Source organism: Meles meles, chromosome 15 (assembly GCF_922984935.1).
Source record: "Meles meles chromosome 15, mMelMel3.1 paternal haplotype, whole genome shotgun sequence".
NCBI classification, from domain to species: Eukaryota; Metazoa; Chordata; class Mammalia; order Carnivora; family Mustelidae; genus Meles; species Meles meles.
The window spans coordinates 35852014-35870577 of record NC_060080.1 but is presented as its reverse complement, the minus strand read 5'-3'; the positions used below and the strand labels follow the sequence as shown (position 1 = coordinate 35870577).

The 18564-nt window shown below is 39.0% G+C and overlaps 1 protein-coding gene and 1 non-coding gene across 6 annotated transcripts in view; both read right to left on the bottom strand.

Moving 5' to 3' along the window:
- ACOXL (acyl-CoA oxidase like) overlaps positions 1-18564 on the bottom strand; it is a 356730-nt gene that overhangs the window by 249331 nt on the left and 88835 nt on the right. The window lies entirely within an intron of this gene.
- Positions 1742-1889, bottom strand: LOC123926299. Its single transcript, XR_006815214.1, has one exon. It is a non-coding gene; the product is annotated as a U4 spliceosomal RNA (small nuclear RNA).

The window sequence follows — 18564 nt, the reverse complement described above, 5'->3', positions numbered from 1 at the left end:
GCCTCTGAGGACACTTCTAAGGTGGATTTCGGGTTGTTAAATACAAGAAAATGAAAGGCTGTCCACAGCCTGTCACAACAGCTTAGAGACCCCTCCACAACTTACAGACCCACTCTCACCCTCACTTTCCTCCTTCTAGTTTTTACCTACTTCCTCCTCTAATCTTGGCAAAAAAAAAAAAAAAAAAAAAAATTTACACAAAACACATAAACAGACAAACAAAAATCCCTCTGCCTGGGCTTACAGGATATAGGCTAAAATAAGGCATTCCATGAAATATGTCAGCAGCTATTAAAAACAGTGTGGTAGATCCATTATTGAAGAAACAATATAGTTTTTAAAATTAAACTTTTTAGTATAATTGTAGAGTCCCATGCAGGTATTAGAAATTACATAAAAAAATAGTATAGAGAGGTCCCATGTATCCCCAGTTTTCTCCAATGGTAACACCTCACACAACTACACTACAATATCACAATATGCATATTGTCATCAATACAGTCCAGTTACAGAACATTTCTGTCCCCATAATGATCTCTTATCTTGCCCTTATAAATGCGCCCACTTCACTCCCACTATCCCTCACTGTTTAGCCCCTGGCAATCGTCAATCTGTTCTTCATTCCTGTAATTTGTCATTTCAAGAATGGCATCATACATACATAACTCTTTGGGATTAGATATTTTCATTCAGCATAATTCTGTGAAGATTCATCCAGGTGGATACATGCACCAATAATAGCTCATTGCTTTTTATTGTTGAGTGTTATTCCACAGTATGGATATACCACAGTTTATGAATCTATTGAAGGACATATGGGTTATTTGTATTTGGGGACTATTATAAATAAAGCTGCTATAGACATTTGCATGAATGTAAGTTTTCATATCTGTAAGACAAATGCCATACAGTTTCTATATATATTTTGTTAGATTTACTCCTAAGCATTTCTTTTTTTAAAAGCAATTATCAATGGTATTTTTTTCAATGTTCACATATTTATTGTTAATATATAGAAACGTGATCAATTTTTGTATGTTTATCTTGTATCCTGCAACACTGTTAAATTCATTTATTAGTTCCAGGCATTGTGTGTGTGTGTGTGTGTGTTTTTAATAGGCTCCCGGGTCTTTCTATGTTGACCATCATGTCATCTGCAAATAGAGTCACTTTTACTTCTTCCATTCTTATCTATACACCTTTTCCTCCCTTTGTAGTGAAAGCAGACATCCTCGCCTTGTTCCCAAGTTTATGGGGAAAGCATTTAGTTTTGGACATTAAGTATAATGGTAGTGACAGTTTCTTTTTTAGATGATTTTTATCATGTTGAAGATGTTCCTTTCTAGTCTTATTTTTCTGAGAGTTTTTATCATGAATGGGTGTTGAATTTTGCCAAATACTCCTTTAAAAATACTCCTCTTCCTTTAACTACACAGTACCTTCTCCTCTGTCTTGTTTAAAAAAAAAAATACACAAAATAAAGCGGAAAAAAAATAAGTCCTCTGTCCAAGTACACAGAATATAGGTAAAGATGAGGCTTTCCATAAAACATGAGTACAGCTGTTAAAAAGAATATTGTAGATTCACTACAAAAAGGAATACAACATATTTTTAAGCAGAAAGACAAAACAAAAACAAATCTGCTGCAGACACAATGTAGATGTGTAGAATACGTGTTGAGGTGATATTTGATATTAGGTGATTATTTATATAATTATAGGGAAAGAAGTCTGGAAGACTACCAAATTATTGGGTGGGAAAGGATGGGGTAGAAAAGGACCTTCACTCTTTTATACCCTTGTTTAGTGTGTAATTTGAATGTTTTCAATTAGCAATAATCGCGCCTCGGATAAACCTCATTGGCTACGATACTGCCACTGTGCAAAGCTGTAATTTGAATGTTTTAACATAAGCTGGTAGTGAATGGTGAGTCTCAAAAATTATCTAATAATGAAAAAACATGGGGAAAAAATCACATTGCAAAATACTATAAATCACGTACTTTTCTGCATACCCGCATGCAATTTTAATCTTAAGATGCTGTCTTTGTCAGCCTATGAATGCCTTGGCAGAGAAATATATTCACACTGGATAAAAAGGACAAAAATTCAAAACAAAGACACAGGAAAGGAGGTAAAAGAGGGGTGCCTGGTGGCTCATTTTGTTAAGCATCCAATTCTTGATTTTGGCTCAGGTCATGAACTCAGGGTTGTGAGATTGAGCCCTGCATCTGGGTCCACACTGGACACGGAGTCTGCTTGAGATTCTCTCTCTGCCCCTTCCCTACCCTCCCCATCTCTGAAAGAAAGAGAGCGAGAGCGAGAGAGATCAAGAGAGAGAGAGAGAAAGGAAGGAAGGAAGTAGATAAAAGAACAAGGCTATAATGTCTTAGAAATAAGCCTGTTACCCCACCCCAAACAAATTCTCACAAGGATTCCATGGTTTCAATTTTTAGGTCAGTATAATCTAAAAATGGTAACTTCAGACTTTGATGTCAGAACAGTGAATTTGTTTAAAATGATGGACGTGTGAGAAGCAATGACTAATGTTCCTGAACACACACATACACCAAGCAGAGTGGGATAAAGACATCTTTCTTCTTCTTCCCCTGCCTCAAACCAGGTTCACAGGAGGACACAGCCAGACAAAGAGAGCCCTGCTGAAGTGTGATCATTTGGTCATAGAGAAGAAACGGAGCAGAAGACACAGAGCAAGAACACCTTCAGTAGTTTATAGTCAGTGCTATGACCCATCATTGCCTCACCAGGAGACGGAAGAAACATTCTCAGTATTTCCAGGACAATTCTCCAGGGCGTCTTCTCTTCCTCTGAAAAGAAGGAAAAAACTTCCCAAGGAGTAACCAGGTCCAAGTGACATGGCTAGGGAGAGACCAGCACATCCCATAGCTATCAGTGAAGTGTGAGACCAGTGTTAACTGCCACCTTGACCCAACAAAGACCCCAAAACACAAATCCACCACTTGAAGTGGGTGCTACTGTAATGCACTAGCACTCCAAATTGGGATGGAGGTGGAGTGTGAAGAGCTTAGTAAGTAAAAAACTCTGATGGACATTAAAGGGAAAGTCACTAAATAATGTAACAAACACTAAACATATAGAAAAATATCCAACCTCATCAGAAACCCCCCAAATAGAAATTTAAACAGTGAGATAGTACAAGCTGGTGATTACCCATGGTATGGTCTCCCCCAAAGACCCTATATGTATTCCAAGCACAGCTCCGGGCATTTCTGAACCATATGACCTTGGGCAAATGACTCAATTTCTCTGTGCCTCAGTTTCCTTGTTCTAACCTGAGAGTATCAATGGTTACTCACTCCCAGCCTTGTTGACAAGACTGTATCAGATAATGCACTCTACAGTGTTAGCACAAAATGAGCATTCAGTATTTGCTAGTCATTATTGATAGTTACAGGAATTAGATCTAGAAAAAAACAGTCGGTAATAACAAAGGCCAGCATGGAAGGAGCACATTCACACTTGTTGGCAGAGCCCATTTGGAAAACAACTTCACAAAATGTATCAAGAAGTCATGACACAGGGCGCCTGGGTGGCTCAGTGGGTTAAGCCGCTGCCTTCGGCTCAGGTCATGATTTCAGGGTCCTGGGATCGAGTCCTGCATTGGGCTCTCTGCTCAGCAGAGAGCCTGCTGCCCTCTCTCTCTCTCTCTCTGCCTACTTGTGATCTCTCTCTGTCAAATAAAAAAAAAAAAGAAGTCATGACACTTAATACCTTCAGATTTTCCCTAATGAAATACGGTAACAGAGAAAATCCAAGGATGAACACTAACGTTCCATATACAAAGGTAAAACAAAAATTGAAATAGCGTAAATATTATCAACAACTACAAGAATAATTAAGTCAATACAACAATTTAACTCAATATTTTGCTGACACTAAAACTTACAATTAAGAAAAACATTTAGCAACAAGGAATACAAGCTCAGGATGTAATAGAAAAAAGTCAGAACATAAGCAATAAGCATTTCAACATTGAGGTTATAACCACATAAAAAAGTAAAACATGTGACTCCCTCTCATCCTCAGTTCACCCACCCAACCACTCCTTTGCCCCAGTCAATATCTCTAGATTAAAAAACAAAAAAAACAAAAAAAAACAAAAAAAAAAACCCCTCTCCAGATAAGTTGCTCTAAGCCCTGCCCCTTCCCATTAGCCCCACTGCCACCTCCTTGAGAATGTCACTTCGCTTCACAGGGGGTTGCCTTTCTTTGGATGAAAAATCAGAGCTGATCACATCATTGAATCTTGTGGAAGACCCGGGTGGGACTCCCAGTGGCCGTGCGCTAAAGCCAAGACCCTAAGGTTACTTCACCTGCCTCTTTGCCCCTTTTTCAACCATTCCATCTCTTTCATTCCTACCCAGGATATCAAATCGCCCCAGACTCCCAAACACAATGTACTGTTTCAATTTTTTTCGTATCCCATCCCATCTCCCTCAAAGTTCTTCTCTCCTCTTTCACCTTGGAAAACTCCCATTCATCCTAAACGCTCCTTCAGTTATCATGACGCCTATATGGCTTCTATGCCCCACTCTGGCTTTTATCAGGTCCTCATCTGGCTCCTTCTGCATGCCATATGCAAATGCTACTGTCTGTACTCAGCTCTCCCCACCATCCTGCAAGCTCCTGGAGAGTGGGTATTTATCTTCCATCCTGTGCCTTGTCCAGTATCAGATGCACAGCCGGAGCTCAGTAAGCATGAGCTGGAAGTATGGGTTTTATATTTGTTTTGTTTCCTTTCTTTAATGTATTTATGCAGTTGTCTGTGTTTCTAACTCACATCAAGTCTGTATGTTCCCCCCCAACTTGGACAGTCAACAGAACAGCCAACCCTGTGACCTTCCTGTTCTGCTACAGCCACACAGCAGCCAAGAATATTCTGCATCCTCACCATGGTGAGGGAGACATGTCTGTATAAGGCGCCCAACTGGATTATTTTTCCAAGAACCTAAGAAAAGATTACAGGATGAACTGTTCACCAAAGATCCTAATTGCTATCTTAAAAAAGTCAAGAGGGAAAGGAACAAAACAACATCCCCAAAACTCAGAAGACTGTTTGGATGTCTTGAAACTTTAATCTGACATGTTTGTAACACCACCATGACCACTGCATTGTTTTGGTTCAATGGCCACCAATGACAAGGTTGTATTCTGTTTCTCTATGTGTGGAACTGCCCATTTAATGCATGTGAAATACAGGGTTTCAAACCCATCATCAATGTTTATAAAAAGCCTATTGTGTACAAGACACTGAAGGAGGGCATAAAGAGATACACGGCATTGCCCCTGAGCTCAGAAAGTACAACGTAAGCCAAGAAAATAGCTACTCTACCCACTGCGTGAAGTGACAGACTCCAGGAGTCCACACAATGGTGATCTTGCTGTGTGAGAGCTTGATCAAGAAACCTTCACAAAGGAGCTGGGACGAGCTGGGTCTCAAGGGTTTGGCAGGATTCAGATGGCTATGGAGAACAGGGAAGGGCATCACATAGGGACCTCAGCATCAACAATAGTTTAGCAGTATGGAATTTGACATTTGGGCAATACTACCATACCTCTGGGTGGCATTCACTGAGCACTTTCCACAAGTCAATATGGGGCCAAGCGCTGCAGAAACATCACTTAATCTAACCTATCTATAACTCTGAGAAGAAAGCATGACTGCTCCCATCTTTGGATGGGGAGAGGAAGATTCCAGGAGTATGCTACTTTGCCTAAAGTCACACAGTTCCATGGTGATTGAATGCTTGGGGATATCTGGGACCAGAGTATGGTGGGACATGAGCTCAGTGCTAGACTGCGGGAAAGTGATCTCGAGACAATCAAGAGATGCTGAACGAGGTAGGGACAGACTCTGTGATGATTCTGAAAGATTCATCCTGACCTTTGCATAAGAGGAATTGGAAGAGAAAGGGGCAGAGTGAAAGCTTTGCTTTAATGTGCTATATTTTTATCCAAAGATGCCTTTTATCATTTGTTGATGAAAGACCAATTCAGAAATGGCAAATTAAATAAAGCACCTGGTTTTGAGGGGATGGGCTAGGGCTGGCACTGTCTTTTTCCATCAGACTTCTCTAACTCTTCTCAGCTGAGTGCTGCAGAGTGATCTCTAAGACTTCTGGAATACTTGGCACTCCTCATTATCTCTCCTCTCCTCCACATCTTCCTGCCACTGGATATGCCCAGAAACATAACCCAAGCTTCAGTCAACCATAGGAGGAAACAGAAATCATCCGGCTACCAAGGAAATGAGGTTTCTCAAGATTCCAAGAAAAAGCTTAGCTGAGGGCCCAAGATATTTCTCCCCCAGGACCTCAGAGCAATGTAGAGGGCCACGAGGACATTTGAAACTTTGGAAATAATACAAATGTCCACCAGGATTGGTCTGGTTACAGTGGACTCTTAGGCACTATTGAAAACATTGAGGAAGCTGTCTATCTGCTCACTAGGAAAGATCTCCAAGAAATAAAGTTAGGTGGGAAAAGCAGGCAGAAATTCACTTCTAATATGGCAGAGGAAACCCTCTCCAGATCAACCCTCCCACAGATCACAGCTACAAACTTTGGGCAAAATACAAAAAACAACTACTGAGAATTCTGGAGAGTAAAAACAGACAGATTATAGAGTAACAACTGGCACAGGGTGAATGTCCCAAATTTTTTTCCTGTTTTTTTTTTTTTTTTTTTTAATTCCCCCGAAAGCAGGCCACAGGTAAGGAGTAGTACAGCATGGGTGGCTAAAACTGAGAGAAAACCTGTTGTCTTTCTGGTTAGAGAACCTCAGAAAATAAGTAAAGGCAACTGTTATTACAAAAGGATGAGAAGGAATCCTAGAGAGGCAGGAGCAGAAGAATGGGATCTCCTGATTCTGTGCATGAACTCTGGATGAATCTCAGGCTGACCACTATTGAAGAGAGTGGCCAAAGCAGTGCAGCAAAGGCTTAAGAACTAAACTGAGACAAACCCACAGAAGATAAGACAAAGCTCAAGGTTAGGCCTTGAATCTAACCAGTTAATTGTCTGCTCAAATAAACCACTAATTTTCTTCAGAAGAATCTAACGTAACTCAGAGTCCCCAGGACATACTATTCACAATGTCCAGGATATAATCCAAACTTACTGGCTTTATGAAGAATGAAGAAAATGTGACTATCAGCAAATGCCTACCCTAAAATAATACAGATGTTGAAATGATCAGATAAGGGCTTTCAAGAAAATATTATAGTTGATTCTTGAGTAATGCAAGGATTAGGGGCACCAACCCCCTGCAAAGTCGAAAATCCACATATAAATTTTGACTCCCCAAAGACTTAGCTGCTAATAGATTACTGTTGACTGAAAGCTTTACCAGTAACATAGTCAATTAACGCATACTTTGTATATGTATTATATATCATATTCTTACAATGAAGTAATTTAGAGGGCAAGTTGGTTAAGCGTCTGCCTTCAGCTCAGGTCAAGATCCCAGAGTCCTGGGATCAACCCCCTCATCATGCTCCCTGCTCAGCAGGGCGTCTGCTTCTCTCTCTCTCCCTCTGCCTGCCACTCCCCCTGCTTGCTCTCTCTCTCTCTCTCTGTGTGTGTGTCAAATAAATAAAGAATCAATAAGATCGATAAACCTTTGGCCACACTAATCCAAAAGAAAAGAGAGAAAGCCCAAATTAATAAAATTATGAATGAAAAGGGAGAGATCACAACTAACACCAAGGAAATAGAAACAATCATCAGAAATTATTACCAACAGTTATATGCCAATAAGCTAAGCAACCTAGATGAAATGGATGCATTCCTGGAAAACTACAAACTCCCAAAATTGAACCAGGAAGAAACTGACAACCTGAATAGACCGATATCTAGTAACGAGATTGAAGCAGTGATCAAAAACCTCCCAAAAAACAAGAGCCCAGGACCTGACGGATTCCCTGAGGAATTCAACCAAACTTTCAAAGAAGAAATAACCCCAATTCTCCTGAAGCTGTTACAAAAAATTGAAGCAGAAGGACAACTTCCAGACTCTTTTTATGAAGCCAGAATTACCCTGATCCCCAAACCAGGCAAAGACTCTACCAAAAAGGAGAATTTCAGACCAATATCACTGATGAATATGGATGCAAAGATTCTCAACAAGATCCTAGCAAACAGGATCCAGCAGCACATTAAAAATATTATCCACCATGACCAGGTGGGATTCATCCCTGGGTTGCAAGGTTGGTTCAACATTCGCAAATCAATCAATGTGATAGAACAAATCAATAAGAGAAGAGAGAAGAACCACATGGTCCTCTCAATTGATGCAGAAAAAGCATTTGACAAAATCCAGCATCCATTCCTGATGAAACACTTCAAAGTATAGGGATAGAGGGAACATTCCTGAACTTCATAAAATCTATCTATGAAAGACCCACAGCAAATATCATCCTCAATGGGAAAAAGCTTGCAGTCTTCCCGTTGAGATCAGGAACACGACAAGGATGCCCACTCTCACCACTCTTGTTCAACATAGTATTAGAAGTCCTAGCAATGGCGATCAGACAACAAAGAGAAATAAAAGGTATCCAAATTGGCAACGAAGAAGTCAAACTCTCTCTCTTCGCAGATGACATGATTCTTTATATGGAAAACCTCAAAGACTCCACCCCCAAACTACTAGAACTCATAAAGCAATTCAGTAACGTGGCAGGATACAAAGTCAATGTACAGAAATCAGTGGCTTTCTTATACACGAACAATGAAAATATAGAAAGGGAAATTAGAGAATCGATTCCATTTACTACAGCACCAAGAACCATAAGATACCTGGGAATAAACCTAACCAAAGAGGTAGAGGACCTGTACTCGAGGAACTACAGAACACTCATGAAAGAAATTGAAGAAGACACAAAAAGATGGAAGACCGTTCCATGCTCTTGGATTGGAAGAATAAACATTGTTAAAATGTCTATACTGCCTAGAGCAATCTATACTTTTAATGCCATTCTGATCAAAATTCCACCAGTATTTTTCAAAGAGCTGGAGCAAATAATCCTAAAATTTGTATGGAATCAGAAGAAACCCCGAATTGCTAAGGAAATGTTGAAAAACAAAAACAAAACTGGCGGCATCACGTTACCCGATTTCAAGCTTTACTACAAAGCTGTGATCACCAATACAGCATGGTACTGGCATAAAAACAGACACATAGACCAGTGGAACAGAGTGGAGAGCCCAGATATGGACCCTCAACTCTATGGTCAAATAATCTTCGACAAAACAGGAAAAAATATACAATGGAAAAAAGACAGTCTCTTCAATAAATGGTGCTGGGAAAACTGGACAGCGATATGTAGAAGAATGAAACTCGACCATTCTCTTACACCGTACACAAAGATAAACTCGAAATGGATAAAAGACCTCAACGTGAGACAGGAATCCATCAGAATCCTAGAGGAGAACATAGGCAGTAACCTCTTCGATATCAGCCACAGCAACTTCTTTCAAGATATGTCTCCAAAGGCCAAGGAAACAAAAGTGAAAATGAACTTTTGGGACTTCATCGAGATCAAAAGCTTCAGCACAGCAAAGGAAACAGTCAACAAAACAAAAAGGCAACCCACGGAATGGGAGAAGATATTTGCAAATGACAGTACAGACAAAAGGTTGATATCCAGGATCTATAAAGAACTTCTCAAACTCAACACACATAAAACAGATAATCATATCAAAAAATGGGCAGAAGATATGAACAGACACTTCTCCAACGAAGACATACAAATGGCTATCAGACACATGAAAAAATGTTCATCATCACTAGCCATCAGGGAGATTCAAATTAAAACCACATTGAGATACCACCTGACACCAGTTAGAATGGCCAAAATTAGCAAGACAGGAAACAACGTGTGTTGGAGAGGATGTGGAGAAAGGGGAACCCTCTTACACTGTTGGTGGGAATGCAAGTTAGTGCAGCCACTTTGGAGAACAGTGTGGAGATTCCTGAAGAAATTAAGAATAGAGCTTCCCTATGACCCTGCAATTGCACTGCTGGGTATTTACCCCAAAGAGACAGATGTAGTGAAAAGAAGGGCCACCTGTACCCCAATGTTTATTGCAGCAATGGCTACGGTCGCCAAACTGTGGAAAGAACCAAGATGCCCTTCAACGGATGAATGGATAAGGAAGATGTGGTACATATACACAATGGAGTATTATGCCTCCATCAGAAAGGATGAATACCCAACTTTTGTAGCAACATGGACGGGACTGGAGAGATTATGCTGAGCGAAATAACTCAAGCAGAGAGAGTCAATTATCATATGGTCTCACTTATTTGTGGAGCATAACAAATAACATGGAGGACATGGGGAGATGGAGAGGAGAGGGAGTTTAGGGAAACTGGAAGGGGAGATGAACCATGAAAGACTATGGACTCTGAAAAACAACCAGAGGGTTTTGAAGGGGCGGGGGGGGTGGGAGGTTGAGGAACCAGGTGGTGGGTAATAGGGAGGGCACGTACTGCATGGAGCACTGGGTGTGATGCCAAAACAATGAACATTGTTATGTTGTAAGTAAACAAATTAAAAAAAAATAAGTTAAAAAAATAAAGAAAATCTTTTAAAAAATAAAGTAAGCTAGAGAAAAGAAAATGCTACGAAAATCATAAGGAAAAGAAAATACATTTACAGTACTGTACTGCACTTTTGAAAAAATCCGTGTATAAGTAGATCCCTACCATTGAAATCCATGTTGCTCAAGGTCAACTCTATAACCATACTCTATGAGGTCAAGAAAAATATGCTCTAATTAATGAAAATATAGGAAATCTCAGGAGAGAAGCAGAAAATAAAAATAAGAAACAAATGAAAAATTTAGTATGGAATAACAATATCTGAAAATAAAACAGGCTTATCATTAGGTTTAATAGCAGAAAGGAAATGCCCAAAGAAAGAGTCAGTGAACTTGAAGATAGATCAATATAAATTACCCAAAAGAAAAAGAAAAAAGATTTTAATAAATGAACATCAAAGAAGATATAAACAAATGGAGAGATATTCTATGTTCATATAGACTTGCTCTTGTTAACATGTCAATTCTTAAGGTACTAACACAATCACAATCAAGTTCCCAAGAAGTTATTTTATAGATGTTGGCAAGTTAAGAGATGTTGACAAATTAATTCTAAAAATTATATTAAGGGTGCCTGGGTAGCTCAGTGCGTTAAAGCCTCTGCCTTTGGCTCGGGTCATGATTCCAGGGTCCTGGGATCAAGCCCTACATCAGGCTCTCTGCTCAGTGGGGAGACTGCTTCCTCCTCTCTCTCTCTGCCCACTTGTGATCTCTGTCAAATAAATAAACAAAATCTTTAAAAAAAATAAATAAAATAAAAAATAAAAATTATATTAAAAGACACAGGATTTATAAGAGCCGAAAAACAATGAAGAACAACAAAACTGAAGAACTCATACTATCCAATTTCAAGACTACAATAATTAAGACAGCATAGTACTGGAGAAGAAGTAGACACATAGGTCAATGAAACTGAATAGAGAGTCCCTAAATAGACCCACAGAAATACAGTCAACTGAATTTTGATAAAGGCATAAAGGCAATTCAACTGAGAAAGGATCATCTTTTTGATAAATGGGGCTGGAACTGTTAGACAACCATATGCAAAAATAAAACAAAGTAAATAAAAAAAAAACAGGACACAGGCCTTACATATTAAACAAAATTAACTTAAAATTGGTCACAAACCTAAATATAAAATGTAAAGCCATGAAATTATTGGAAGAAAGCACAGGAGAAAATCTACATGACCTTGGGTTTGTGATGACTTTTACACACATGAGCAAAAACACAATCCATAAAAGAAAAATAAATCAACTGAACTTTATTAAAATTTGAAACTTCTCCTCTGACAAAGACACTTTCTTAAGGTAACAAAAACCATAAGTTAGGGTAAAATCTTTGCAAAACACATATCTGATAATAGACTGGTATCCAAAATATCCAAAGAACCCTAAAACTCAATAATAAAACAAACAATTCAATTTAAAAATGGGCAAAGTACCTGAAGAGACACTTCACCAGATAAACTATTCAGAGAGCAACTAAGCATATGGAAAGATGCTCAACTTCATGTCATCAGGGAAATGCAAATTAAAACAATTAGATACAACTACACACCTATTAGAATGGCTAAAACCAAAACACTGACAATAACTGGCAAAAATTCAGAACAACAGGAACTTTCTCATGCCCTGCTGGTGGGAATACAAATTGATAGAGCCACTTAGGAAGACAGTTTGGCAGTTTCTTACAAAGCTGAACATAGTTTTACCATGTAATTCAGCAATAGCCCTCCTAGGTATTTACCCAAATTATTTGAAAATTTATGTCCCCCAAAATCTGTATGTAAATGTCCATGGCAGCTTTATTTATAACTACCAAAAATTGGAGGCAATGAAGATGTCCTTCAGTCTGTGAATAGATAAGCAAACTTATTGGTACATTTATAGAGTAGAATGTATTCAGCCATAAAAGCCATGCAAACACATGGATGAATCTTACATGCAAATTGCCAAGTGAGAGAAGCCCGTCTGAAAAGGCTATACACTATGTGATTACATTTACACGACATTCTGGAAAAGGTAAAACTATAGCTGGTAGTCAGATGAGTGGTTGCCAGGTTAGGGAAGGGAAAGGAACTAATCAGAGAAGCGCGGGGTATTATTTGGGGGTGGTGAAACTGTTCTATATGATACGGGAATGGTAGGTACATGAGACTATACATTTGTCAAAACCCACAGACATTTACAGCACAAAGAACAAAACTGAATGTATGCATTTGTTTAATTGTGTAAAAGTAAAAGGGATTACAGGATGGAATTCAGACTGACCAAAGAATCTATCCCACGTGTATAAAATGACCTCTCTGAATGGGGTGAGAGAGAAAGGTATTGAAATAAGTAACTTTGGAGTTGAGTATAGACTGTAAAACTAAAGGCAAAATAAACTGAACACAAGCACTGTACTCCGGATGATAAAACTGTTTCCCACAGGGGCATGAGTTAGCAATTCGGAAACTACCACACACATATATTGGAACTGAACAACAGAGTGAACAGATGGCAAATGGCTGGAGCAAGGTTTCTCACTATTGGAGCAGGAGGTTACAGACAAGGTAGGGGAAAAGTTTAGAATGATCTGTGTGGTAATAGATGGGAGCTGAGACATCAGTAAGAACTCAGTTCTAGCTTAATATAGATATAAATGGATACATATTGAGATATCTGTCTACACACAGGTTAGTATAAAAATGTATATTTCCATCACGCAACTGATGAATTACTGAACTCTACATCTGAAACTAATGGTACACTATATGCCAAATAATTGAATTGAAATATTTTTAAAAAGAAAAAAAAACACCCATGTATATTTCCTTGCTCTATCAACTGAGAAGAACTAGAAGTAACAACACTCTAGTAGCAACAAAAACACCCGGCACCCAAATCTTGGTATCTAAAACCATTCTGCAACAAAAAGAACGAGGGATCCTTGAAACAATGACTGATCCTTGGACTAGGCTACATGACCATGACACCAGGGGTTTTGATAGCCCAGCTTTAATGGATTGCACTTGAGGTAGCAATCTGAGTAAAATCCAGCTTAGAAGGTATGGAATTCTTGCCATAACATTTTATATACAGATGCCTCATATTTTTTGGAAAAGGGGATCTGAAAGTGAGTCATATAGATTATTTATCAGAAGCTCCTAATCATACACTGGGTATTCAACAACAGTGGAAGGAGGAAATTTTTCTGCAGACCCCAGGGTCCCTTTATCCTATTCCCACTCACCCTCATCTCCTGGGCTCCCTTGATTCACACTTTCCCAGCAGCCATCTTCTCACTGTGACACTCTGTCCTTCTGCAACCCAATTTCCAAATCTGCGCCAACCCAACCATCCCATTTCCCTACCGCTGCCCCAAGTGTTAACTACATCATCACACTGCCTGACCACAGCTGTACTTTACACCACATCAAGCCACCCAAGACCAGGTCTTCCATGATCTCCACAAGCCCTCTTCTTCTTTGCCTCTCTTCTCCCCACCCTATCACCGTCCTTGGCTGTAAACACTGAACATCCTCTTCCAAAGTTTCCACCCCACCCCTGCTCCTTTTCCTCATACCTTGATCTCACTCTGCATTACTGAGAGAATAGAAATCATCTGTTTGGAGTTTTCCCAGTTTTCTTGCCCCTGCTTGAAAATTCTTTGTTTCCTCCTCTCTTCAGACTTTCCATCCCTCCTGCATCTGAAGGAGAAACCTCTGCTTTGTTTTCAGGGTCATCCCTCCATCTGTGTTTTAATGCTTGTCATATGTCACCCTGTGACCTTCCTACCAGGCAATGCTCCTCTCTCTGGTATCGTTAATCTCTCCCTGCCTACTACCTCCTTCCCTTCTGGGCCCAAACATACTCAAGTGACTCCTTCCTCTAAAACACCATTCCTCCATCCCATGGGCATTTAAAGTCCGGCCCTACATCACCTCTCTTGGTTGAAGGCATGGCAGAGGATGTGGTCCCACACAGACCAGGGTTCAAATTCAGCTCCACCACTTACCAGCTAGGTAACTCTGGGGAATAACCAAGACCATGCTAATGTCTATGGAAGGATCCCTGCCTGTTGGGCACATGTGAAGGGTTTCACTTAAAACAAGACAATGGCTCACAGAATCCCATCAGTATCCTCAGGAAACTGAGCCATTACATTTCATTTAGAGAAGAAAAACCAAGTAATCTGTGTAAGTATGCACAGCTAATAAAAGCAGAGGTGGAACTCAAACTCAGCTTGTCTCACACTAAAGTCCACATGCTGCCTTCCAAGGAGCCTAACATCCTGGTCCTCAATCCCTTACCTACGGAATGTGATGAGTGTCATCTTTGTCGAACTCCTGTAAGAATTAAAGGAAATGATGTATGGAAAGCACTTAGCAAAATGGCTGGCACTCGGTGAATGAACATCATTCAGCAAATGGTGATGATTACTGTGGGATCACTAACTACACATTCCTTCTTGAAATTCTCTCCTTCTGGCTTCCATGAAGCTTTAATCTTCTGGTTCTCCTTCTTCCACTTCCCTGACTGATCCCTTGCATTCCTAGATCATGCCCTTTAGCTTATCCTTTAAATGTAGGATAAGCTACATGTAGGATAAGTTAATGTAGGCTTTGCCCAAAGTTCCTCAGGCACAATGTCACCTACTCCCCCCAGGTTCAGCTGATGCATCCCAGAGCTTCCACACTCCTGCCTGAGGCTTTTGCAAACTTATGCTTTCCTCCCCAAACCTGTTCCTCTGTGTTCTCCATTCCAGATCTGGGTTTCTACTTACAAATGAAGCCCAGAAATCAACAATACTCTAGGCACTGAGTGGAACTATCCCTTCTAGTGTTCTGAAAATTATGCTTCTTATAATACAATGTGTCCTCTTCATGCATGCCTTCAGGCTGGCTTCTAACTGCAGCATGGAAGCCACGTCAACATGTGCTCCTTAAAGCTTCCTTATGCTCCCAGGACATCAGTGTTGATATAAGATCCTTTTAGGTCTACATTCTGCTTTTCCAACAGGGCTGAAAGCCCCTTAAGTGCAGGGACCTATATCTATGTTCTATGCTCCAAAACTTACAATACTGCCATGCCTTTAGTCCATGTAGTAGACTACAGTGAATAAATCAGAGGATTTGTGAGGTCATACTTAAAAGTGGGGTTATGTCAGAGGAAAGGCCATAATTAAACTAACTTCCTCACTTTTAAAATCCCACTTACTTTAAAAACAGAGTAGAGGCACAGAGCATACTGTTGTAGTAAACATCTCCTGTGATCTGACGCACAGAGTCATGCTGCAGCTATGACCAAGTGTCCTCTAATTTAGGAGATATCTCATGGCAGTAGAAGGTATTATTTGGCTGACAAGAGTAGTTCTTTTAAAAGAAATGTCTGGAGTGTGCACTGAAACAAAGCTTAGAGGAGATGCCAAACACGAGAGAGGGAACGCGCAGCAGCGAACCAGCCCCTTAGCACGTTATACCATGACAGTTATTTATTCAAGCATGAAAACTGGGACATTGTTCTTACGATGCTAATTAGACAAAGAAATGAGATATGCAAATATTTTTAAAAAGTCTACTCACTATAACATTCTCATCAGATGAAATTTAACAAAGAAAACATGGCCCAATAGGGTCACCTTGGTGCTAAAACCCATCACCCGAACTACCTGGCCTATGTTGTCCCAATGAACAAAAATCAAGTTGAGTCTAAGGTCGACCCCACAAACCCGAGAAGGATAGGATCTACTCCTCAGAATAGCACGTGGGCCAAGAGGGCTCAGAGGTCAGAGTTTACCGAAGCAAGGGGTATGGAAGTTTCCAGAAATCTAAGATGTTGCATTTTGGGACCCCATGTCCAGCACTCCTTCACCAGTGCAGCATCAAAATGGAGTCTTTCAAGTAGTGACTGAACGGATCGAGAAAAAAAAAAGACCTATCTATGTGCTGCTTACTCCAAACCTAAAGAAACATTCACATTGAAGGTAAAGGGATGGAAAATATATTCCATGTAAATGTAAGCAAAAAAATAAAAAGCTCGGGTAGCAATACATATTAGACACAACAGACTTTAAAACAAAGACTGTAAAAAGAGGCAAAGAAGGGCATCATTATGATCAAGGGATCACCCCTACAAAAGGATATAACAATTGTAAATATCTATGCACCCAAATAGGAGTACCTAAATATATAAAGTGAGTATTAACAGACATCAAGGGAAAAGCTGACAGCAATACAATAATAGTAAGGACTTTAACACTTCACTTAAATCAATGGATGGATCATCCAGACAGAAAAATCAATAAGAAAACAGGAGCTTTGAACAACACATTAGATTAGAAGGATTTAACAAATATATACAAAACAGTCTATCCAAAAACAGCAGAATACACATTCTTTTCAAATGCAGATGTAACTTCCTCAGCATAGATCATATGTTAGGCCACAAGACAAGTCCTAATAAATTTAAGAAAACTGAAATCATATCAACCATCTTTTCTGACCACAATAGTATAAAACTAGAAAGAAAATATAAGAAATAAACTGGAAAAGACACACAAAAAAATCTTTGAAAAAGCAAAGTGGGCATAGAAGGAATATACTTCAACATACGAAATGCCATATATGATAAACCCAAAGCTAACACCATATTCAATGGTAAAAAACTGAAAACTTTTCCTCTAAGACTAGGAACAAGACAAGGTTGTCTATTCTCATTACTTTTATTCAACATAGTACTGGAAGTCCTAGACTCAGCAATAAGGCAAGAAAAAAGAAATTAGAAGACACTCATACTGTAAGGGAGAAGAAAAATTGTCACTACTTGCAGATGACATGATACCACACACAGAAATCCCTAAAGACTTCACCAAAAACGTCATGTATTAGAACTAATACATGAATTCAGTAAAGTTAAAGGATACAAAATTAATGTATGAAATTTTTATATGTTAATTGTGTTTCTCTACACTAATAAAAAACTAGCAGAAAGAGAAATTAAGAAAATAATCCCATTCACAACTGCATCAAAAAGAATAAAATATCTAGGAAAAAACTTAATTTAAAAAAATAAATTAAAGGAGGTGAATGACTTGTGCTCTGAAAACTATAAGACATTGATGAAAGAAATTGAAGATGACACAAAATAAATGGAACAATATATCAAGCTCATAGATTGAAAGAACTGATATTGTTAAATCATCCATACTACACAGAGCAATCTATAGATTCAATGTAATCCCTATCAAAATAGCAATAATATTTTTTGCAGAACTAGAACCAATAATCCTAAAATTCATATGGGACCATGAAAGACCCCAAATAGCCAAAGCAATCTCCAAAAAGAAGAACAAAGCTGAGATATCATAGTCTCAGATTTCAAACAATACTACAAAGCTATAGTAATCAAAATAATATGGTACTGACACAGAAATAAAACAGATACATTGATAATAGAGAATAGAAAGCCCAGAAATAAATTCACAATTTGATGGCCAATTGACCTATGACAAAGGGGGCAAGAATATACAATGGGGAAAAGATAGTCTCTTCAATAATAGTGTTGGGAAAACTGGACAGCTACATGCAAAAAAATGAAACTGGACCCCTTTCTTATACCATACACAAAAAACAAACTAAAAATGGATTAAAGGCCTAAATGTGAGACCTAAACTATAAATTTCCCAAAAGGAAACACAGGCAGTTAACTGTTGGACATTGATCTTAGCAATATTTTTTTGGATCTGTCTCCTCAGACAAGGGCAACAAAAGCAAAAACAAACAATTGGGACTACATCAAACTAAAAAGCTTTTGCACAGCAAAGGAAACCATTAATGAAACAAAAAGACAACCTAATGAATGGGACTAGACATTTACAAAGGATGTTTCTGATAAAGGGCTAATATTCAGAATACATAAAGAACTTCTACAACTCAA